The sequence below is a fragment of the Parasteatoda tepidariorum genome, chromosome 1 (assembly GCF_982258835.1).
Source record: "Parasteatoda tepidariorum strain Cologne lab strain chromosome 1, Ptep-v5.0, whole genome shotgun sequence".
Taxonomy (NCBI): Eukaryota; Metazoa; Arthropoda; class Arachnida; order Araneae; family Theridiidae; genus Parasteatoda; species Parasteatoda tepidariorum.
The window spans coordinates 135,798,836-135,824,060 of record NC_141755.1 but is presented as its reverse complement, the minus strand read 5'-3'; the positions used below and the strand labels follow the sequence as shown (position 1 = coordinate 135,824,060).

The 25,225-nt window shown below is 26.2% G+C and overlaps 1 pseudogene across 1 annotated transcript; it reads right to left on the bottom strand.

Annotated features, from left to right (window-relative positions):
* Nucleotides 1–1,411: 1,411 nt before the first annotated feature.
* Nucleotides 1,412–25,208, bottom strand: LOC147817043 (WD repeat domain-containing protein 83-like; annotated as a pseudogene). The gene is made up of 7 exons (XR_015431444.1): nucleotides 24,972–25,208; nucleotides 24,691–24,903; nucleotides 21,194–21,306; nucleotides 20,788–20,809; nucleotides 17,531–17,627; nucleotides 14,407–14,515; nucleotides 1,412–1,662 (listed from the first exon to the last, which is right to left on the bottom strand). The product of XR_015431444.1 is annotated as a WD repeat domain-containing protein 83-like (transcript).
* Between the last annotated feature and the right edge of the window lie 17 nt (nucleotides 25,209–25,225).

Sequence of the window (25,225 nt, the reverse complement as noted above, 5' to 3'; positions counted from 1 at the left end):
TTAGGAATTGACTTTACATAATGTAACTAAACATTCTGGTAAAAACATGAACTAATTTTAAAGCAACCAAAAATTGAACAAAAATTAAAAACAGTACATTAAGTTGTAATGTTAAATGAATAAAATGATGAATAAAATCTAAAGATCTTTTAGTTGAGTAGATTTAAATTTTTCTGTAACAATCTGCTTATCCTTAAGAAATAAAAATTATAGAGTAACAATCAAAAACTTTAAAAAAAATTTACATTGTAACATAACAAATTATAAATAGTTACCAAATATTTAGCTTTCTTGTTAGAAGTCAATCATGCTTTCTTATTTAGTAATCAGGAAAAAAATTTAAAGTATTTTTGGAAAAAACAAAACAAAAAAACATGAGGTTTACATCAAAAATCCAATAACTCCAGGTTTTTGATAGAAAACCAAGATGGGCTGGGATTTTTCAAACCCTGTTTCTTACAAATCTGTTTAATTTTCAGTGCAATCATGAATTTTAAAAAATTTTATGCTTTCCATAAATTTACAGTTACTTATTACATATTGAAATATTATACAAATTTATGTAATTCTACAAGATTTTAGGAAATAGATTTTGTTATGGATTCCAGTACAACATTTTTTTCTGATACTTCTTTTCTTAGCATTTTACTTAATTCCTATAAGCAGATGCGTTACTAGTAGAACTAAATTTCTTGAATTCTGTCAATTTTGAAGGTTAGCGTGGGTCTTCCCTTTAGGTACCTTAAAATCGTCCCCCCCCCCCCAAAAAGCACTATTTCTTCCATGTGCAGTATCCTCCTTGACATACTATTTTTTTTCTTTTAGAATGCTTCACTCTCCTCATAGAGTATCATTCTAGGTAATAGGCAGAATATATTAATGAAGGACAGGCTTTCTTCCCCTTACTAGCACCTCCCACACATTAATTTTTGTCTCTCTAAAATGCTTTACCTTTGATAAATGGTCTAATTCTAAGTAATAAAAGAGCGACACTTTGTTTTAAAAAATTGAAATGAAAAATTGTTTCTATCAACAATAGTGATGCTAAGAAATTAAGGACTTTTAAAAACCTTAAACCAAAATTAAGTACTTTTAAGGGCCCTTATTTTCCAAAATAAAAATTAAGCAGTTTTTAAGGACTGTAGGAACCCTGTTATATAGTTGCAGTTTATGAACAGTTAATAAAACTTAATCATTTTCTTCATTTTTTTTATTGTGCTATATATATATATATAATTTTACAAATGTTTTTTTTTTAATCAGAAACTTTATAGATATATGATAGAAACATTCAGGTAAAGATCTTTTTATAACTGAACATTTTATTTTCTCAGACAACTCTCAATTAGAAGTCATTTAAATAAAAGTTTAGCAAAACTGAATGAGAACTGATATCAAAGATTAAAAAAAATTTAACTACAAATTTTAAATTTATTAATTAACTAAAAATATTTACAAAGATATGTACAAGACGATGACACCAAATGCAGAATTGGTGGTGCATCTTCAATTGTCATCCCCTACATCTGAGATTTCAGAAGAATCAATCCAAAGATATGCATCTGCTTCAGCCGCAGTCAGCATAATAGGTTTTGAGGGATGAAACGATATTGAATGAACCACTTTACGTCTTTCATGTTTGAGAGTTTCTTTAATGGAACCCTAAAAAAATGACATAAATATTTGATGCAAATGAACACGATTTTGCTAGAATGAAATTATGATAAAAATACTTTCTCAATCTATCAGAGGGTAATGAATTAACAATTGAAGGGTTAAAATTATTAATATTTATGTAGTTTTATAGCTAATTTAAATAGTTTTAGTAAAATTATGTTTTTCAGTATACTTCATATCCTATACAAATGCAGAATAGGCTTTTTAGTATGTTCCCTACTATAGTGTACCGCTCATTTTAACAAATGATGCCAAAAGTTCATCTCCTATTTCATAGATACTGTTTTATTTTCATGTCCCTTAGTAGGTACACACTTAACTGTTAAATTCCAATATTAATTATTGGAATTGTTTGAAATTATGATAAAAAATACTTTATAGGTCACAATCTATCAGATTGGATTATAAATCAACAATTGGAGGATCATATTAACGTGGTCACAAGAGCAAGCATACAACACACAGAACTTATGTAAAATTATGTTTTTCAGTATACTTCATACCATATACAAACACAGTATACGCTTTTTAGTATGTTTCCTATTATAGTGTACCTCTCATTATAATAATGATGCCTAAAGTTCCATCTCCTATTCCATAGATCCAATTTCCTTTTCACGTTCCTTAGAAGGTACACATTTAACTGTTAAATTCTAATATTAATTATTGGAATTCTTTGAAATTATGATTAAAAAATCTATATAGGTCACAATTTACCAGAGGGTAATGAATCAACAATTGGAGGGTCATAGTAAAGTGTTACAAGAACAAGCATACAACACAAAGAACTTATTTAAATAGTTTTCAATAAATTAAGTTTTTCAGTATACTTCACATCCTATTAAAATAGTTTACGCTTTTTAGTATGTTGTCTAATATCGGACAGTATGCCTCTCATTATAATGAATGATGCCTAAAGTTCTGTCTCTTATTCCATAGGCTCCATTTTATTTTCAAGTCCCTTAGAAGGCACACATTTAAATGTTTAATTCCAATATAGAGACCAAAATTCAATCATTTGATCTAGAAAAAGTTCAATTATGCGATAAATCTTCTTAATTCTTACCTACCAACATTGGAGAAATAAAATAAGGGAGATTTCACAAGCGAAATTTTTTTGGGCTGCAAGTAAAGTTTTGATACATCATGCATAGTTATGTAAGTCAAAATTGGAAATAATATACAATAATTACATATAGCAAAGTAAAAAATATTTATATACATCTTAATCTAAAGAAGAGTTTTTAAACCATTATTTATAACTACTTAAACTATAAACTTAACATTATTTACTTAGACTATAAACTTTATATTATTTACTTATAATTTACTTACTTTAACAAAAACTATATTAAATTTAGCAAAGTAAAAAATACGTATACAAATCTTAATCAAAAGAAGATTTTTTAAACCATTATTTATAATTACTATAACACTCACTATATTTATATTACTTTACTTAAACTATAAACACTCAACATGTTGCGGTACTTGCAGTAGCACCATCTATTGAGGAATAAGAGAAGTATTTTTGCTATCAGCGGACATTTTATCACCAAATATTTTTTTCAAAAATTTCTTCAACAAATACGGAGAAATTTGAGAATTTACAGGTAAACGGGAGATAGTCTTAAAATACAGGAGTCTTCGTTAAAAAACAGGAGACTCGGCAGATATGTATTGTTTAGGAGCTTCCTGGTTGTAAGATTTTCAATGTTCTCAGGCGAAGGGGTCTTTAGGATCTGGTGTAAGCTTTCCTACACCAGGGGGATGAGTAACAACAACAGAAGAAGTTTTCAATAAATTATTTAAACCATCATTTTCTTTGATTTTAACACATAATAAATGTAAAACTCCTTGAATCCCCTTTGAATGAATGACAAGTGACACAACCCCTTAAATTCTTAAGTCTTGGATAGTTGTAATTTATGACCACTCCTAATCTATGTAACTCACATTATATAATAAATGTATCAATCACTCTGTCGATTTTTCAAACAATAATAAAGAAAGAGTTGGGCTATCACCATCTTTTTGTTAGTTATCAAATTCTTTTTGGCACAAACCATGAGGCTCATTATATCAAATGTCTACTGTTATTCATAAATTTGTAATGCAGAGCAAGGAAGTTCTTATAAAAAAAATAACATTTACTTTTCTTTTTTTTTTTTTTTAAAAGAACTACTTTTATTTATTTAAATCTTTATGCAGAAAATTAAAAACTGCAGAGTTTCAATTATAATAGTTTATTTTTAAAAAGGATTTATGTTTTTTCCCTTCGAAATAAATAAATACAAGTGCATTCAGATATACTATGTAGAAATATATATAGATTTTTCTGGTTTACAGCATATCTGTTAACAAGTTTTTTTTAAATAAGTTTTGTTAATAGTTTCTTTGAAAACATTACTTAAGATTTTTTTTCAACCAGTCAAATTTTCATTGCAATTTTTTTTTTAATATTAATGTATATTTTAGTGATTTTTAACATTTTTTTTTTTTTTGGAAATTAATATTAACTATTAAACTAGCAAAATATTTCAGTTATGTATTAATTAAATGATAGTTTTAAAATTTATGGTGTTTTTCTTCTTCTTTTTCTTAGATTGATATAAACCTACTTCTTCTGTGTTAGATTTTAAATTACCTTTTCGACCATGGCAGAAAATTTTACATGTTTGAAAGTTAAGAAAACCCTGAACTAGAACAGGAGAAATTCGTCTAAATTAAAATTTTAACTTATTTTATTTATTTTAAATAGGATAAATTATATATTTTTAAATTTATTATACAGTGCCCTGCAATAAAGGAAGAGACACTTTCAGTTTTTGACATTCTTTTAAAAATTTTTCAAGAAATATATAAAGGATTATTTTGAAACTTTAGAAGTGTTTAGTTCATGATCATGTGATTTTTCATACTTCGCATTAAAATTTAAAGTTTTCAGTGGTTTAGGAGATCTACAATAAATTACGAAGGAAAGCAAGTATTTTTGAACACCCTATGTTAGAAAATCAAGCAATGAGCTTGTAAACTTAAGAGTAAATATTAATAGAAGTATGGACATTTTTATAAAAAATTTAATTTTTTGAAATTCATTTTTTTTCTCTATAAGTCCATAAATATTTAAAGCCATTAAATAAAATTTTTGGAGCGATTTAAAATTAATTGCAAAATTTTTGATTTAAATTTTTTTAAAAACTTGTTATAACTGGGCATAAAAAGAGTATTTAAGGTAGTTTTTTTATACTGAACAAATGCAGAAAAAATTAAAAAAAGTTACCAGCAAATTTCTGAGTAGTTTCTGTACAATGTAAAAGAAAAGTTCTGTAAAAGAAAACTCAAAATGATAAGAGGTTTTCCAGAAATTTTATTTTGCACTATTAAACAAGATTTACTAAAAATGAGACCAGCATTGTGGGGGATTAGCTACCATAAAAATATATATTATTTCCTTATACCGTCAGATTTCTGTTTCCGAATGATTATTATAAGGTGTTATCATTTGTTGTTAAAATTTGTCTTATGATATAAAATATAATTTGTGCAAACCCCCTGATAATTTCAGGCTTTCTTTTGAAAGTACAAAAACTAGTTTTTAAATTTTTAAGTTTCAAATAAGATTTACTACAAAATTATGAAAAAACTTTTTTAAATTTTTCTGTGCATGCACAGTATAATAAAACTGCCTTAAATACTTAGATCTATTTGAGTTTTTAATGAATTCTTTTAAAATTTTAAACCAAAAATTTTATAATTAATTTCAAATTGCTTCAAAATTTTTGTTTAATTCCATTGACTATTTATAAAGTTACAGCAAATTTTTTTTTTATAAAAATGTCCATATTTCCATAAAAATTTACTCTAGTTTTAGGAAACTTCACATAGTTATTAAAAATAACAACTGAAGTAATTAATAAAAGTTACGAGCTTATTGCTTGATTTTCTGGTATAGGGTGTTCAAAAATATTCGTTTTCTTTCATAGGTTTCCCAAACCTTTGTAAACTTTAAATCTTAGTGCCAAGTATAAAAAATCACATGAACTAAAAAACACTTCCAAAATAATCCTTTATGTATTTCCTGTAAAATGTAAAGAAATTTCATGTATTACTGTATTTCTTGTAAAATTCAAAAGGCTTTGAAAATGGAGACTGATTGGATGTTAAAAAACGATTGATATACAGCAAAAAGACTAAATGAATAGATCATTTATATGAAAATATATGGATTACACAAATATCCTGCATACAAAAACTATAAATACGGTAGAGAGTTTGATGATTCAAAACAAATTATTTACAAATCATACCATAAATCATGTGAAAGACTTATTAAATTCAAGAATCAGAGATACCCACTAAAAAGCATTTGATCCTTACTGGTTTGTGTAGAGTAGGGGTATTAGTAACACATTTATGAAAAAAAAAAAAAATTCAAGTAATAAGTTAGATTCAATGGAAGCAGCCCAATCATTAAAAATTTTCCGCGGTATAATGGACAATTACAGCATCTCTTATTTTTTAAAAATTTCAATCAAAACATATTGAAAATTCTTTCCTGAATCCAAATATCTGATTGATTTTCTCCATCAAATGTGCATTTATTTAATTATTAAACATTTAAATTGCCCAAAAAGACCTCGATAGTTGGTACAATCAAAAATGATTTCTGAGTGATTATGACGTCGCATGTGCTGAATGGAAACATACCTCATCCAGTGTTTTCATTACAGAAAAAAAATGGGAGAGAATTTCTCACCCTTCTTCAAAAACAGGGTGAGATTTCTAAAAATTAAAAAAACACAAATCGATTACAATACAAATAGAAAAACACTAATAGATAAAAATTATTTCTTTAATTATAATATTTAACATCTTCTATTTTTTTAAAAATTGAATATTTTTGTTGCATCATCATATGGAAAATGTTCTATATCTACTTTTTCATCAGGTATTCTCATTAGGTCGCTCAAATGCTTATCAGTCAATCTGTTACGATATTTTGTCTTAATTCGGTTTTGGGTGCCAAAAGACCTTCAACAGATGCTGAACTATTCGGAATCACAAATGTTGAAAATAATTAAAGATCAAGGTAGAAAAGTGAAACGGATTTTATTCAAAATGTCACGTGATAAAACTTTTCCCAAAATGCACTAGATTTGCGCATTTTGAAATTGATTAATAGAGTGCGCGAATTTTGGGCGATAATAATTTTTTTGTTGAAAAATAGGGGCCAGCTTACTAAGTATAAGATATTGAAGACATCTATTACTACTCAAGAATTCACTTCATGGAAAACTGTACAACTATATTTACTGAATATAAATCTTTAAATATAAAGTAAGAAAAACTACATTCAATTAAACTAAACATAACTCTTTAAGATCACATAGCTCTTTCTAAACATAGCATAAGAGAAGAAACATCTACTATTCAAAGCAAAGATATAGCTGACTAAAAACAGAAACACCCACTTCCTTCTAGCCGAGATAACAGCAAGTGACCCAACTTCCCACAGGAAGTGACACAGCCAAGAGGAAAATACTGCCCATCTATTTGTTTACATTTTCCCAACATTTTTAAGGCGAGAAAATAAAAAAAATGTGAGATTCTCGTGCTGTAGTGACTCGCGCACTGCCTCATCCATCCGCTAAGGCTATTTTAATGCTCTTTTGTTTATGATATCACTTACCAGTGTTTTCATCATAGAAAAAAAATGGGTGAGAATTTCTCACCCTTTCTCAAAAACAGGGTGAGATTTCAAAAAGTTAAGTGAGATTTCTAAAAACTAAAAAAACACAAAAACTCTTGAAAAAAAACATTTCTTTAATTATAATACATTTTTAACGTCTTCTATTTTTTAAAGCACTGAATATTTTTGGTGCATCATAATAGAAGATTTTGCCTTTTCAAGGTATTTGTCCATCTTACATAAGTGCATAAAAAATTTGAACGTCTTATATGAAGAAACCTTACCTACGGTAAACACGTGGTTGCAGAGAAATGCGTTCTGAAAGGGGTTCCGTGGTTGTGTTCGAAAAGTTTCTGAACAATACTGGTAAATAGGGAGGCTAGATAATGGGGGGCAGATGTTGAAAATAATGAAAGATCCAGGAAGAAAAGTGAGACGGATTTTATTCTAAATGGTGTAATTCGAAGCTTTTACCAAAATGCGAGAGATTGGCGAATTTTGAAATTGATTTATAGAATGCGCGAATTTCTCGCGGTAATCATTTTTTAATGCGAGAAAAGAAAAAAATATGCGAGATTCTCGCGTTCTCGCACTGTAGTGAAAACACTGCTTACATTGTATGAACATTCTTTGTATAATATTATATTAGTAAAATTTTTTGCAGAGATAACGAAACAGAGATGATGTAATTTCGAAAAAGGCTACATCACATGCGAGATAAATAGAGAGTTAAAGTAGCAAAAAAAAAATTAGTGACGACTAAAAATTTTATGATTTCCACCTATTTAAAAAATATTTGTACAGCAGTAAAATATTATAATTTTCAATTATATCTGTTTTATGATTTAAAAAAAATTTAAAGTATAATCTCACAAATATGCACTGTGTTAATACTGAGGGGCTCAAAGAAGACTGTGAACTTTTAAAAAGGAAAAAAAAATCAAAAGAGATAAATGTACATTTTGCATGAAAAAACAGTTTTGTCAACAAGTGACAGGATTTTTTTTCCAAATGATATTGTGATTGAGAAAAATTATAAGATAATGCTCTTCAAATAACCCCTATCTGCAGTTATAGTCTGAGGACAAAATTAACAGAATGACCTGAGATGTAGTAGAAATCATTGTTTTACAGTAGGGGTGCACAACCTTTTAGAATAAAGGGCCACTTGCACAGCAGGTTGACTAACGAAGGGCCGCAAATGTATTTGGATATGTTAACAGCAAATGTAGTAATATTTATTTAAACATTAGTGTTCTATTTTTTTATCAATAAGCTTAGTAATATATTTGTAGAAAATTAAAGGTGTTCAATTATTAAAATTCATTAAAAGATAAAAAAAAACTAATAATTTAAGGCAAAAAAAATTTCCATTTTTATCATATCAAAAATAGATTCATCAAAATAAATAAATAAACAGTGGAGAAAAGAAGTGCTTTTTTTATCATATTTTGCAATACAGAAATTCCTTTTAAAAATGAATTCTAATGAAAAAAACTGCAATGCTCATAGAATGAAAGTAGGAAAAAATTTGGTACATAATTAATTTGGTAAGTAATATAAATGTTGAATTCCAAACGTAACAGAGGGGAAATCACACAAATATTTTTTAGAATAAAATACATTAAATATTTTTGAAAACAAAAATTCTACTAGAATATGATACTTTAGGGTTTAATGTTTAATTAATTGGCATAAAATAATAAAAGAGCCTCATAGTTAAATTGCTTGTAACAGTTAATTAAAAGTACTTGTAACAGAGGAGACAAATGAAATCCCCTATTTTTGACATGCAGTGTTATTTATGCTAAATTCTGTGATTAAGAGCATCCTAAATTTAGACCCTGTAACTTTTTTTAAAATTATCACATTTCAAGGTAAAATAAATTATTATAAGATTTTTAAAATTGCAAACACATTTTTTTAAGTCAAAATAATGCATTATAACAGAGAGTACATGGAATGTAACAGAGGGGAGGTCTTACAAATTTGACAAATAGTTAAAATGAAATATCACTATTATAAGTTACTCTTCGGTTATTTAAAGTTGGAGTTGGCAGCACTGCTATGATTGAAAACCGTGCTACATCTTTGTAGTTATATTTGAAAAATTTTATTTTACCAGACCGTGTTTAAAAAAAAACTGGTGTATTGTTTGTTTCTTTCCCAATTTCAGTTATTTCGGCAACAAAATTAGCTACTAAATTTTTCCCTTGAGCTTTTTACTGTAACAAAACTATCTATTACACGGCATTTATGAAATAAAAAGTCAATTGAGCCATTGTCGCAAGTCGCTATACTTAGTAATTCTATGTAGTTATTAGGCTAACAAGTATGATTTTAATAGTAAATTCTCATTTTCGTGAATAGCACATACACATTTTATGTGGTGTTTTATCTACACATAAAATATGGATGGGTCATAGTGCAGCAAACTTAGATTTGCCAATTTTTATGTTTGGATGCATCTGCTTTGTTACTTGATTAAATTCCATCAAGATGCACATTTGGCTTCGTGGACTTTCTATCCATTTTCTTTGACAATCATACACTCAGCTCTACCAGAAGTCTGGTAAGAAAGTTTATCAGATGAGTAGAAATTTATTACAAGCCTTTTTTGTTTCATCAGAAACTCAATTACTAAGCTATTTCTTTTGTTTTGGTAGTAAGGTTACATAGTATGCGGAGAACAGCATAATGTTTTCTTAGAGATACATATAATGCATGGTTCAGGCATGAAAGTTTTCAGCTTTTACTCTGAATTCAACTTTTTCAAAGCTTTTTAAGCTCCATAAATTTATTAATTTCATAATGTTTGATTGTGTTTATGTAGAATTCAGCTTTTTTTGCTAACTGGCATTTTCATCTCTGATGGTTGGCTTTTTTAATACCTTTCCCCAATGCCTAAAGAATACTATAAAGAAAATATTCTACCTCAATTTCTACTGCTTGTATCAGTGCATTTTTATTTTTCCTATATCTTCATTTTTTTTTTCAATTTATCTATTTTTCTGTTAACAGAAGTATTTTGAAAAAAAAAACTTATCATAAATTTTTGTTTCATATTCTTTATCTTTCTTCTCACAAATATCTTTAATTATCTGAGAGGATATAGAACATTCTAGTTCTATATTCTCTCATTCTTTCAGCTGCTGTTTTCCCCATACTGATTACTCGCTTAAAAAACTTTTAACTATAAACTAAGCACAATGTCAAATAAAAATTGCACATCTTTATATGAAAAGTGTGCTCTGATAGTGGAGGAACTAATTGAAACTTATTGAATCAGGATGACAGTTCCTTAATGGTCAACTTATCAATTTTACGTAACTGAGGGGAGATTTAGTTTTGACCTCTCTGTTATAGGAGAAACTTTAAAATTTTTAATTTTTTTTTCTTTAAAAATATAACTTAACATGATTGTACTAATGGACTTCATTGTAAAAACCAAATATTAAGTAAAAAGGTTTTTTGTGTAATGATAAAATAAACTTAGGAGAATAATTGTAACAGAGGGGACAAACATATATTTGAGATAATTTTTGACTTAAACAATAAGAAAAAAATTTTTTTAACGGTAATCACTGCATAATTAGACTCAGGAACAATTTATTTTACAATATAAATCAAACTATATATAAAATCGTAATATTTTTATTAACCTATTCTTCTTTAAAAGAGACAGTTTTTTTGGTAAAATAAGTCAAAATCATAAAGCCTTGCTATTCATGATGAATTTTACTATACTAATGCATAACTCCGAAGAATAACATTTAAATTTATAAATTACAACGAATGTCCTTTAAAATGACATCAAATACAAGGATATTGCTCAAACTTTAAAAATTCACTACAGTTGGCATGGAATTCACCAAATTCAAATTAAATACTTTAATTGAACAAAATTCATAAGTTTTGAACAAAAGCCTAAAATAAAAGCAAAACTGTTATTGTTCAAAATAAAATCCAATTCTTATTTGGTAATGTACTTTATTTATTTTTATTGATTATTCGATTTTTTTTATATAGTAAACGTTTTCTTTTTTTAATTGAGAAAGATCACTTGACTAACAAAAAATTGAAATCAAAACTACAAACAGTGAGCAGTTTAAAAATTCATGTTTTTCGCCTCTTTATGAATTTATCAGGTTCCAAAAACATTGCATTTATATTAGGGATGTAACGAGTATTTGGCCCTTTCGTCAAAAATTTAGTTGGTCGAAGGATCAGCCAAATATTCAGCCGAATATTTTTTAGAAAAGTATTTCTTTTTTTTGAATTTGTATAGATATGATAAGGAATAATATAAAATCGTATTTTTAACTATATAGTATTGTTTATTATGAGATATAGTTTTTACACAAATTTCTTAAATTTTAAAATCCATGTTTCTGCACATAGCTAGCAAATTTATCATATAGAAGGCAAATGGAAAAACTAAATTTGAAGAATTGAAATTAGATTAGTTTACATTGAACCACAAGTTTTGGCTTTTTGTTAAAATGTATATATATGTATTCAGATAAGTAAATTTCGTCATTTTTTTGATTCTTTTAATTCTAGGAATTTAGAAGGATTTTTTTTTTTCATTTTTGCTGATTTCATTATAACACAACATTTTAACAGAATGTCTCATACTATTAATTTATTATCACTTTTCCCTGTACTAAAATATGAATAACCAGCAGAGCCGGATTATACCTTTCGTTGGCCCTAGGCATAGCCGTTTTTGGGTCCTCCCCTTTTTTCCCCACTCCTCCCCTCTTTTCAAAATATATGCTAAAATTTTCTTGCATATTTCTTTTTTACATTTTTATTAATATGGATTTTAATTTACGAATTTGTTTATTGAACTTTATCTGCAATACCGACATACTGTCGATATTGCAGTTGATATCGATAATACCATTATGATTAGTTCGATCGATAACTATGTAAACACTTCACGTCAACAATACAACAACAAACCAGCAAAGAAAACAATGAAATTGATAGTGAGATTAATTACAAGAAATATTTATACAGAAGAGAACCAATTATCTGGGATGCTCGGGACCATCGCTATCCCAGATGTCTGAATTTCCCAGTTTTCTGGATCGACCAAAAAGTGTCATTAATCTATGTTTTATCGAACCCGAATTACAAGGAAATTACACAAAAATTTGTCAGAATCTGAGATTAAACTAAAAGCGCAAAATTTGGTGAAAATTTACTCATCCGATTTAGAGAAAAACTTTGTAGATGAATTTTTTCTATTTTCAAATTTATAGGAACATAAATCTGCACAAGAATTGTTGAAGGCTCAAATTAAAGATAAACTTGTGAATACTTTTCCTAACGTTCACATTGCATTAAGAATATTTTTGTCGATTCTTGGATCAAATGCAGAAGGAGAAAGATCTTTCTCCAGATTAAAATTGATAAAAAATTATTTGCGTTCAGCAATGAATCAAGATCGTTTGGCATCGCTCGCACTTATGTCTATTGAATACGACATTTTGCGTAGTTTGGATAATACAAAATACAAGATTTCGTTGAATCCAAAAATCGCACAAAAGTAATATATTAGATCATAAGAGTCTGCAAAATAATTTATTACCGAAAAATATTATATTTTTATTTGTATCTTCATAATTTTGTGCAAAATACACTTGTTGTTTTTAAAGCTAAATTATTTTTGTCAACAAATTTTTTTCTCCCAAGTTTTTCGTAGGCCCCTGAATTTCGTAGGCCCTAGGCACGTGCCTAGTGTGCCTATGGGTTAATCCGGCCCTGATAACCAGTAACATAGAACTGTGATTTTCAGTATTAAAAGTTTTGTTTTAGGAAGTAAGAAAAATATATTTTTTTCTGTTTTTCTTTTTAATTAACTTTTACTTTTACAAGCATTTTTTTAATGAACATTACTAATTAACTATTTTATAGCGATTTTTTTTTTCAAAAAATATGGCAATATGAAACATTTAAACTGAGATTTTCAGCATAAAATTTTCATTAAAAGAAATTAAGAACGCTTTTTGCTTTCGTTTCTATCTCTCTTTTTTTTTCTTTTTAAGAAAAATTCTTTCGTATAGTCGTTTTTATTATAACGCGGCAATTTTCAAGAGCATTTCTGTTACACTTAATTCTTTTTTCTTTACTCTTTCTGGTAATTTTGAGGCTTTAGGAAAGTTAAAAAATCCGTTAAATAAGAATAATAAATTAAAAAATGAAAACAAAAATTCTAATTTAAATCAATTACTTAAAAATCAAAACATATTGAGAAATTTGCGGAAAAAAAGAGGACATTTTCGCCCCAATTTGCGCCGCAGCAGACCTGCAGCCCTAATCATGAGAGAAAATGAGAAATGTTATCTTCGTTAAATCGGATGACCAATTTTGTAATATCGGTATTTTTAATTCATTGTTTCTATAGAGATTCATTTAGGGATTCTTAAAATATTCGTTGCATTGAAATTATTGCTATTTTGGAATTTAACTGTATATTTTCTTTGATGTAAATAATGTCTGGTGAGCTAAGCGTTATACTTATCTGAATTTAAATTTATTCTCCATTTTTTTTTTTTTTTTGTATTTAGTATATTTTTCAATCATTAGCAAAATAACAAATGAAGAGTTGAATATAGTTAGTTACTATTTAAATAAAAATTAGTGTGAAAAATTGATTGTGTCAAAACGTGATGACTTAAAAGTGCGATTAAAAATTGGCATTGTTTAAAATTTTTTTTATTGTGTTTAGAAGTTCTCGCGGGCCGCACTTCAGTAGTCGAAGGGCCGCATTTGGCACGCGGGCCGCAGGTTGTGCACCTCTATTTTACAGTTTTAACAATCATCAGCTGATAAATTTTTAAACTAATTTTGAATTTGTTGAGAACAAACACTGCGTTTTTTTAAAAGTGGACTGCAGCAATTCTACATGCGTATTATTTCAATTCGCTTTTCAAATTGTTGGTCATTTTTGGAACTCTTGATAGATATAATTTTAGTCTTGTTTTTTAATAAAAAGTTGTCTTTAAAAAAAACAAAATAATACTGACTTCAATTAGGTCCCACATGTAAACACAACCATCTTCAGATCCAGAAACTACGAGGGAATCTGTGTCATTGAGGCAGTTTCCTATCCTCTCATTCTTATGGCCTATGTACCTAATTAAAAATCATGTTCATTTATAATAATGGAAAAGATATTTAATTAAAACCTAAGTAAAAAAGCAATTGTTGAAAAATCAATAATTGGTACTATTATTAATCACAGTTGTTTAAGTTATCAAGTTAAAAGTTCCTATATCTATCATCGCCCGTGAGTTACCCTGTGGCAGAATTTTTTTAGGCTTTGTGCGACAATCCTCTCTAGCATTAATATCTTTCTGCAATATACTTTTAATAAAAACAAATATACTTGTTATTAATTTAAAGAAACAGAAGTGACAACTTAAAAAAATAATAATAATAATAATATTTATTCTAATATTATGAGTGATATTCTCGAATTTTGTAGGGGAAAAACACCGTAATTTTTTTTTTTTTTGTAAGTCATAATCAAATTTTAAAAATAGTGAAATCCATAGCAGTAACTACCGATAAAAATGATCGATGACGAAATCACGCAAATAGACCCCCTCAAAAAAGATTTCCTAAATGCGTGCTTCAATTTTGAGGTTCAGTTGTTGTAATAAAAAATTTCGAATTTTAAAAACTGTGTGGAAATTAATAGTAATAGCTTCAAAGAAACACAACAAGAAACTTGAACAAGTTCCTCCCATATCTTGCTTTTCTCCTAAGTGATGGAAGATTTTCAGTTGCAGTCTAACTTTGCATTGTTATTTTACATTTAATTTTGTGTGACATTTAATTTTATTTTTATATACATGATTACAAATTGGCCCATTTAATTATGAATCTAAAAATTATAATCATTATCTGTTGAAGGAGTTTCATTGTTGAAATGGCAGCATTATGGCTTAATTTTAATAGATTTTTTAATACATTTAACCCTCTTCCCAACCAAGACACACAACTATGCCAAAGTTGCACAAATTATTTATCAGCTAGCTTAGATCTTTTAATGAAGTGCCAAGTATAGTTATCATACTTTTTTGAGATTCCACTAGATGAAGTAATCTTGTTGATGACTTTGCGTTAAGTCTATGAGGTAAATATTAGTTTAGTTTCTTTTTAGTAAACTTTAGCTCTCGATCAATCAGGCACAGATAATGTTATTCATGTGTTGTAACTGTCAATTAATGTTACTATAACTCAAGTCAGCTAAATAAAAGGATTTAGGATAAAATAATTTTAACTTTGCTTAAGTTGAGTTTGAAACTTTAATTGTGAATTTGTATTTAAAATGAAGAACTTTGAATAACAGCGCATTAAGTGACATTTGTTTATAACAAGTTATCCCTTTTGAGAGGATGTCTTTTAAAGCAATAATTAGAAGATATTGATTTTTTTTAAAAACTTTTTACAGAAATATAAGCTGACAATTAGTGCACTCAAGTGTTTTGCTATTGTGTCAGAAATCAATTTAAATGTGGAAGGGAGAAAACAAAACACAGTTTCTCAATTTTTACAAAAATATAAGCTGAAAATTAATGTACGGACGGGCTTTACTATAGAGTTAGTTCCGAAAAGAAGAAAAAAAAAGATACACTATATCTATTTCTGTTTTTTTATTTTTACAGAAATATAAGGTGACAATTAATCAGATTAATTGAAAATTTTGCTAAGTTCATAAATAAACAGAAAGAAAAAATTAGAGGATGTATACAGCCTACACAATATATAAAATCTTGCTGATTCTTTACTGCAAATTTACTTGTTTGTATTTATGCTAAAAATTCTGCTACCATAATTGTTATTTTCCCTTCAGTAACACATTTTTGTTAAGGTAAAAACACTCCTGCTAAAGCCAGTAAATTGGCCAAGAAGTCATGCAAGTTAAGGCTTAAGAATAGTATAATTATATTAATGTAACCACTTTTTTTATTTTTTAAAATAGCTATTTTAAAAGCCGTATATTCCACCCATATTTAATTTGTTTTGCTAGTATAGTTTTCATTTCTCTTTTAGATGCATTAAAACGAAATAACAAATACATTCCTTTTATTTACTATAAGTTAATAAAGGTTAAAATGATGGATAAAAACAGATTTGATTTTTTACTTAAGGAGGGTTTGGTCTTTGACATGTCAAGCATCATAAACATATTTTAATTGTCAAAAACTGCTTAAAATTCTCAAAAACTAATGATGAGAGTTACTATGCAAGTTTTAATAATGTATTCAAAATATTTATTAAAATACAGGTATACACTAATATAGAAACATATGCTAATATATAAATATTAATATACAACGAAATACAAGTATATTATGAATAATTATATCAATATAGAAATTGTAGTTTTGAGCACAAACAAAATTTAATCTTATCTTCATTTTCTCTTGAATATCTTATAAGAAAATTCTTCTCTTCCTAAAGAATTTAAATCTTTACGTTGTGTTATTATTATTTTAATGTTTATACTATTAAAATCAAAATAAATTGTACAATAATAATAAAAGTGGATTAAATCCAAATTATAACAATTGATTTCAACAGAATTGTCAAAATCAGAAAAAAAAGTTAATAAAAGTATAAATTTTTTATATTTTGTAATCAGTAATTTAACTTTTAAACTTAAAAGTTTCAAATCACCCTATTTTATTCTATGTAAAGAAATAATGGCATATATAATTGTTTGAATGTTTAAAGTACTTTACAATCATTAAAATGTATTTTTAAAAGTAACTTGGCAACTATAGAATTTCCAGCAAGCAGATCTTTTGTTAGCATGTCGAGTACATTTAAGCATATAGTAACATATAAAGTACATTTATATATCAAAAGGATATTCTTTTTCTGAGAAAAGAAAAGTAGCAAATGAATATTTAAATACTTGAAATTACTTTCAATGTGCTAATTTTAAGTGAAAATAACAAACTTTATACTAATAAAGATATGCCGTTTATTAAATTTAAGACAGTATTTTGATGTGATGATTAAATGGTAAAATCAACAAAAACTTGTCAAGAAGTGAAATATAAGTAAACTTACTCAATATCAAAAGTAGTTTTCAAATTAAATGTTAACAAAGTTAAAATAAAAGATGATAATTACTCAGAAAGCACTTCACCTCCTTCTTTATCTGTAAGTCACAAAGTATTGTCTAAACAGCACTGGCCATCTTTTGTGAAGTTAACACAGTTGACAGAACCTAAAAAATATGATAACACAATTTCAAATCAAGTTAAAATTATTTAATGGAAATATACACCTTTAAAGATCATAATATTTAATGGCCGATGGTCTGTGTAAAAGATATCCACAATTATTAAAATTTCTTTTTACATGCATACACACAAATATATATAAATATATAAAATTTCAAAATATAGAGTAAACATTATGGAATGAATGGAAACATGGAAAAAATTACAGAATGATGAAAAGAGAAGAAGAAAATTATTTAAATAAAATGAAATTAAAAATTTTTATTATTAAAAATCCTGGAAAAAACAAACTCTTTATCAGCTCTTATATTTGCAAAAAGGAGTGCTTTCTATCAGTATATCCAAAGCAAAATATATCAATACAATAGTGTGAGGAGCACCAAAAAAAGTTTTTTTTGAAACAAAATAAAACACATTAAGTAAAAATTTCAAGTAAAAAACGGAAAATGAAATGTAAAGAAAAGACAGCACAAAAGGAAATCTATAAAGCGAGTAGCGAATTCAAATGAACTTACAAGTAAGGGAATATTTTCAAGAATGATTTAAAATATTTTCGTAAAAAGATTGCCAAATTACAAAATCTGAAAACGGAAGTGCAAATTGAGGTAAAAGCGTAAATACAGGGATTTCATTTTATAGTGTTCTTACTGCAGTACCGAAGCGCTTTTGATTTACTTATTACCAAGGATAGGCCTGAAAATTGATAAGCACATATTATACTGGATAATTTAAAGAAGTTTATAATTAATAAAAGGTTGATATTTAATAAAACAATTTTAATGATTTTAGAAAATTAACATTTATTTGAGAGAGAGTGAGTGAGATTGCCTGAAATGGATTTGCACATGGCAGAAATATATAAATTAAAAAAGAAGTTTCTAGTAAATTTATTTATTATAACATACAATTAACCCAATGATTTTATATAGAATTTAATTACTTTAGTTGGGTATCCATTGCTTTTTTTACCAAATTTTGAAAGAGTTTTTCTATTTGTTTTTGTGATAAATAAAAATTACTACATATTCTTTTAATTCTATTCGTTTGATTATCAATGGTATTTGAATAGATGTTTTTAGAACCATTAGAATTCCAAGTAATTAGTTTATTTATATTAAAAAAATTTCTTTTATCGTATAAATCAATAAAGCAGATATCTTCTTCTTTTATAATACTGAAATCCAAAAAACTAAAATTATTATAATCATCATGATTACGAAGCAAGACTAATTCCTAGAGGTAAATATTATTTATAAAATAGTATAATCTTGAAAATTAAAGATAATTAAGTCATCAACAAGTTTAATATTAAGAGTATAATTTTTTTCATAATAGAGCAAAAATAAGTTAGCTAAGAATCCTTGTTTTACTCCATCAATTTGGATAAAAATATTTTTTCCATAGTAAAGATAATTCTTAAAAATGACAAAAATTAATTAGAATTTCCCAATATCAAAATCCCATTTAAGGAAATTTTTAAAAACATAGAAATAATTCAAAAGGACATCTTTTAGTTTAGAAAGGGGACTGCCATTGAGAGATCCTGGAAATCAAAAGTTGCAATTGAATTAATTTTATTGTGTTTAATAAATTTTAAAATTGGTTGATTATTAGTGATAATTCAAGAAAAACCTTCTTTAATAATATTGTTAATAATTTTATTTAAATAGTAAGAGAAATTGGTGCTAGGTGTAAATAGGAAAGTATTAGACCCAGATGTGATTGTTCTAAATTTTATAGGAATTTTATGAAATTTAGAACTGATAATTAAGTAAGGAAACTATATTGCTAATTTTAATTTTTAACCTTCAACATAAAGCTAAAATTTTTTTAATTATAATTACTGAGCCTAAAATTTTCACTATTTTTTTTTAACTCTTGATTTAAAAGTTCAACATAGAATTTTTTACAGAAGATTGCATAATTATTGTTAGCTTTGTCCATGATTTTTTTTCTGTAGTTTTATACCAAACTTTTTTGTAGATGCTTAATTGATTGAACAATTTTAGAAAAATTTGTTGAATTGATACTGTTATCTAAATTTTCATTATTATTGAAAAAAAAAGCTTTTAAAGTAATAATAAATAACCGATTTCCAATCTGTTAACATACCTAAAGGTAAAGAGAATTTATTTGACATTTTTAAACAAAAACTATTGAGATCATTAAGAAAGTATTTTAGAATTTTATTAATTGTCTTATAATCATATCGTAAATTAATTGTATTTTAATCATATCGTAATTATATTGTAAATGGGTCTAAATTTTGTGTCTTTTATCATTGAATTCCTAAGCTCTAAGTTTTCAATAATATTTAAATTACCAGTAATAATATGTTTATGATATTTATCAATAATCAAAATATTTCTCTTCTTTACAGTGACATTCATTATTGAATGTATTAATTTTTCCAAAATTTTTGCTAATATCATTACAATTTAATATAGTTCCAACAAGAGATTTATTATATTCAAAGTTTTTAATTATGTTAAAATCTTTTAAAGGAAACATTTTTTTAAAAATATTATGAAATTTGATCTTATCAAAAATAGGGTTTTTAAAGTTAATAATGAAATATAAATTACCTAAATTTTTCTTTTTATTTAAAATTTTTTACAACAAGATTGAAAGACTGTAACAAGATCAAACTAAAGAATTTTGAAGTGTAAATTAATAAACGAAACGTTAGTATAAAGATCTTGAAGTTTATATACATCATAATTCTTAAGGGAGAAAATAAAATCTTTCATAGGTTTAATATTATAATGTTTATTAAAATCTTTTCCATATTAGAAATAAACAATTTAAAAGTTTTACCCATTTACCTATACCATGAAAAGTAAATATACATTAAAATGTAATGAGTAAATAGTTTTACAGAAGAAAGATTTTCAAAAAGTATTATTTCACTTTCTGATACAGACTTAGGAATCGTAGAATATTTTGTTTCATGTCAAACCTAAAATTAAAAATCATACTCAATTAAAAAAACTTATTTCAAAATTAATTTTTTTTTAAAAACCTCTCAGACTTCTTTAATATAGTGAATAAAACTATGTTATAATATAAGAACTTTTTTTTTCTTCTAAAAGAAATATGTAAATTAAAGTGTTTTTAGCTTTGATATTGACAAAGATGTCATACAACCTTTCATATCATATGAAACCTAAAATTTAAAACCAGACTTAATTAAACAAAATTCATTTAAAAAAAGCTCAACAAATTACAGTTTAATATATTAAATAAAATTATGTTAAAATGCAAGAAGCAATTACTTTTACAAAATAAATAAAAATGTAGTAAATTAAAATATTTGATGCTCTGATACAGACAATGACATACTAGAATCTTTCACATCATGTGAAATTTAAAATAACTGAAAAACAAAATTAATTTAAAAAGCTTTTAAAAAAATTTATTTAATGGATTTAAGAAAATGTAATAAAAATAATAAAGAAAAGGAAACTGAAAGCAAGATAAATAGCATTTAAATTCATTATCTCATTAATTTGTCCATTTAAAAATCAACAATAAAAATAAGATAAATCACCTGAATAGGCTCGCGAGACTTGCTACTACAATCCCAACCACAAACAGTATTATCAACTGAAGCAGATAGTATAACTGTAGATTCTTCATTGAACTTTATAGCATTGACATAACCTAAACTGATGAATTATAGTTAGTTTATGAAAAGTATAAATGTCTGTCAACATTTAGACCAAATTCACATGCATACTAAGAGAACTTTCAAGATGCTAACATTAGCTTAACTAATAAACAGTAAAGTTTATTTTTCCAGGCATTATAATCTTTCCTTCTCTCTCTCTCTCTTTTTAAGAATTGTTTTCTAAAATTACAAATTCTAATAGTGTTTTTCTGCCTAACATTTTTATCTTAATAATGACTAGTTGAAAACATACTTTGTTTGAAGTTTTTCTCTAAGGATTTAATTAACTTTAATAATTTAAAATAAACCACATTATTACATTTATGATAATTTAAGAAACACATCTTGCTAAAAATTTATCAAAGACAAATGCTATTTAATTGTACTTAATTAATTTATAAAAAATGGTGGAAAAATCACATATTTGTGTTCGATATAATAAAATAATTTAAAATTGTAAGTAGAACTCAGACAATTGACAGTAAACATGACATCCAGATTTTTTAATTTTTTTAACAAGCAAAAAGACATTTATGAATAATAATAAAAGGAAGAGTTTGTGTGTGAATCATTTGTACAAGCATCCTGAAATTCGAACAGGGGCAGCAAGGAATAATTTTTGTCCCAATTTTAAAAATCGTTAGAAATTTTCAATTAGCAGATGAAAAATTGGTGGTTTATTTCATACTATTCTTGTTATTTGAAAAGCACTAACTTTTCATTTGCTTCCCTTTAACAATTTTATAAGAAATTCTTACACATATTTCAGGATAAACTTTGTATAAAATGAACATAATATTCTGAAAATTTAGTGAGACTACATCAACTTGATTCTTATATGTTGCACAAAATATTTATTTTCTACTTTTTCGTAAAAAACCCGAAAAAAAAGTTGTTCTTTCTTGTTTTTAAACATTTTAAAATTCTTTTACCTCAAGTTATCCTCCATCTTGGATAGAACACGAAACACACAACCAATGATTAAATTTCTTTTTATTCCGATACCTATCCAATCACCGAAATTTTTTTTAGACATGGTCATAAGACCACTGAACTTTCTTTTCTTGTATTAGCAACAAACAAGTGCCATATATAAATGAAGCAACTTAAACTATAAACTAGCCAGAAATGAAAAGCTAATAGAACTGTTAAAATAGATAAAGAAAATATGCAATATATACATATATATATTTTTTTGTTCACGTATGTTAATTCTTTTACACATAATTTGAAGCGATATTTTAGTTTTATTGATTTAATCAGCTATTATATTATTCATTTTAATTTATTGACTTATTTATTTTTAAAATATTTTTATTTTAACAAAGAACCAACTGCTGTGCACACTATTGTTTGCCTAGTCTTGGAGCACCTTTCATAAAAATATCTTTTTAAACTCCTAATATCAAATATATAAGTTTCAAAATAAATATTGCATGTGATAAAAAATGTGGAATTTGAAGGGAAAAAAAATATATAAATGCCCTTTTGCTTTAAAATAATATCATGCCATACTACTTGTAACTTGTAAGCTTTACATTTTTATATTCTTAATCAATTATTTTATTTTCTTCTAATGTGCAAATTAGAAAAAAGTACATTGCAAAGTGAGGTAAGGAAAAAAATATTTGCTATAGAACCTTAAAAAAATAGTTCCCTTGTACAAAATTCAATATATTGTTTTTTGAACATCAATTAGAACCTTCAAATTGAAAACTTAGAATTGTGTTACTTTTTCAACCAAAGTATTACAGTTTCAGTAATTTTTAAAAGAAAACATTGTTAAACATTTTAAGACAAAATTTATATAAAGTGAAAATAATATCTGGGAGATTAATTTAGACTACATTAACTGGATTCTTATAAGTTAAACTCAAAATTTATTTTGTAATTTTTCCTTCAAAACCAAAGAAAAGTTGTAGTTTTTTTCTTAAAAATTTTATTTTATTTATTATTGATTATTAAACATTAAATTAATAGCGATTTTGTTTGCATTTTAAGCTCATTCATTTCACAAAACCAAAAAACATATTTTAGTTAAAAGACATAGTGTTTTAGCTACGGGAGCTCCTTTAGTTCTTTGAGCTTCAAGCTGCTGCCTATCAGGTAAATTTGGTCTCACTATTTGATCATAGTCAATAATAATGATTGTGATATTATCATATCCTATAAGTATTATTATCATTAATAAACATATTTCTTATTTTCAACACCTTTGCATATGGTTGTTGGGCAATGACCTTTATAAACCAAAAACTGACATTGTTTGTACTAGGGTTGGCTGGTTTAAACCAAATGTTTTTGTATTTTTAAGTAATTCTTTTTAAAAGTTATTTTTTATTATTTATATTAATAGTTGTAGTTTGAATAGAAAATGTGGAAAAAATAATAAATTTTCTCATAAAAATTGTACACTTAAAAGTGTAAAATTTTACACTCAATGGAAATCTGCATTTCTTTAAATAGAAACATAGATAATATTTTTTAAATGTTTAAAAAATAACTAAGATGAATTTATTTTTACAAGCTTAATTTGTAGATTAGCTTCGGATTTTCAAAAAAAAATTAGAATATTGTTAAAGTGATTTGAAATAGCTTTTAGTGTTAACACCTGTTTAATATGTAAAGAAAGTTAGAAATTAAAACATTATAAAAATGTTGAAAATTAAAAAAAAAAAAAAGAAAGCCTATTGTTTGAGATGTGTATCTATTGATACTGACAATTTAGAAATTGCCAATTAAGATTGTAATATGCAACACTAACAGGACAAGACAACCCTTATACAACACCCTAGTAGCTAGGCCCTTGGAGTTTTTTTCATCTACATAATAAAAACAAAATGTTCAAAACTTCTCTAGGAATTTTTTTTGAGACAGAAGACATTTTTAGGCAAATTTAATCCCACAATGGTTTCAAAACCAGTTTTGCAGGATTTAATTATTTAAATATACTTTATTTTTTAATGATTAAATTTTTGGTTTGAGAAGTTTAGAAATACTCTTGTTTCACAAAACTGAGTGTAGATTTAAAAAAGACCTTTGTATTAGTACTTTCCTAAAGTAATTGCTAAGGCTTTGAGATTTTCAGGCAGTGAAAAGTGGGAAACTATAAAAAGAAAAAAAATGCACAAAAGAGGACCAACTTAATGGGTATAACCCTAAGCCACCTCAGGCAAAGTTATACATATTTTTATTAACTTTTCTTAAAATTTTGAAGATCAATACTTTTTAGCTTAACAGTAGATGGCTTGAACAGATTCCTTAATGTATTGCGAAAAAAAATGCTATATATTAAAACAATTAAGATCTCCAATAATTACATATGAAATCAACATTAAGAAAATAAAATTGCCCAACTCTCTAATAAAAGAACATACCAGCATGACCTTGAAACTTTCTCACTATTTGGGCGGTACTAACGTCCCAATAAAAAATGCTTTTGTCCATTCCACCGGATGCTATATGTGAACTATCAGCTGAAGACTGAACGTCTAACACTTCATATCCGTGTCCCATATAAGTCATAAGTAGAGGATTCCATAATTTTATTGATTTATCAGATCCACCAGTCATGCAATAGTTTTCATCAACTAAAAATAAAAAGGATTCAGCAAGAAAAACAAAGAGCATTGTATTTTAAATGGTTAAGAAAACATACAATTAAAGCGGATTGTGCGAACAGCACCTTGTTTACAAGTTAATTGATTTTTTAAAATATTAGGATAACCCATAGCTAAAGAAATATACAAATTAAAAAATAGTTTATTTTGCTCTACCCAACTTTCAAACTTTCTGCAGACTTTCCAATTATATGATGACTTAATGGAGTCTCAGAGGATTAACTTATAGCTTACATAGTACTACCGGAAAAATCTCTATGGAGTATAATAAAGCCACAAGCTCATAATTTTG